This window comes from Otolemur garnettii, unplaced genomic scaffold (assembly GCF_000181295.1).
Source record: "Otolemur garnettii isolate 467f Iridium unplaced genomic scaffold, OtoGar3 scaffold00096, whole genome shotgun sequence".
Classification (NCBI taxonomy): Eukaryota; Metazoa; Chordata; class Mammalia; order Primates; family Galagidae; genus Otolemur; species Otolemur garnettii.
The window spans coordinates 6,327,659-6,328,634 of NW_003852491.1; the positions used below are offsets into that span (position 1 = coordinate 6,327,659).

General features: G+C 46.8%; 1 protein-coding gene across 1 annotated transcript in view; it reads left to right on the top strand.

The window, feature by feature from the left end:
• The window catches only part of RABEP2 (rabaptin, RAB GTPase binding effector protein 2), a 15,820-nt gene that overhangs the window by 5,024 nt on the left and 9,820 nt on the right, over positions 1-976 (top strand). The gene's annotated exons all lie outside the window — the stretch shown is intronic.

Genomic DNA, 976 nt, shown 5'->3' on the forward strand with positions numbered 1-976 from the left:
TGAGACTCTGTCTCAAAAAGAAAGGCAAAGATCAACAACAGCAACAATAAAAAACAAAAAAAGAAAGACAAAGATCAAGACAGGAGCCCAAGAAGAGAAGGCTTCTAACTCATAGTTTCCCAGCAGAGGTTGCCACAGAGGGTGGCTTGCAGACAGAGGGTTCCTCAGGGAACACTTCTACAGAGGGTGAAGGGGGAGGCTCTGCTTAGTGGAAGTCGCTGGCACAGCAGGAACATCCACTCTGTGGCTAGTTCAATTTCAGTTCTAGCCAACCCTACTGTGTGGAGATACCTGCAGACCATGGATTCAGTCCACTAGACAGGGTCAGGAGGTTTTGTTTGGGTCACCCAGGCTCCCCCTGCGTGTTGTAATTATTCATGTAAGAGATTTGGAGGGCTGAACTGAGCTTGTTTGAGGAGTTTGAGAAGTTTGTTTGAGTGATTAAAGAGGTAGAAATGGCATGAGCTGAAAGAGGGTGGAGACAGAGACAAGGATGACTGGTAGGTTTCTGCCTTGAACAGCTAGTGGGTGGGAGGGCATTTCTGCTGACCTAGTCTTTGTGGCAGGAGGTACGGCATTGTTGAGTGGTTCAATCTTTGCTAAGTTAGTTTAGATGAGCCTATGAGACATCCAAGGATAGATGTCCAGAGGCTATTGGCTGCACAAATTCAGCAGGATCCTAAGCTTGAAAAGAGATGGAGAAAACCAATTAGCTAGCCGGGCTTGGTGGCTTATGCCTCTAATCCTTTGTGAGGCCGAAGGAGGAGGATGGCTTGGGTCTGAGAATTTGAGATGAGCATAAATAACAGAGTGAGACCCCATCTCTACACAAAAAGAAAAAAGAAAGAAAAATTAACTGGACATAGTGATGGCACACTTGTAGTCCCAGCTACTTGGGAGGCTGAGGCAGGAAGATCACTTGAGCACTGGGGTTTCAAGTTGCAGTGAGCTCTGCTAATACCACAGCACTCTAGCC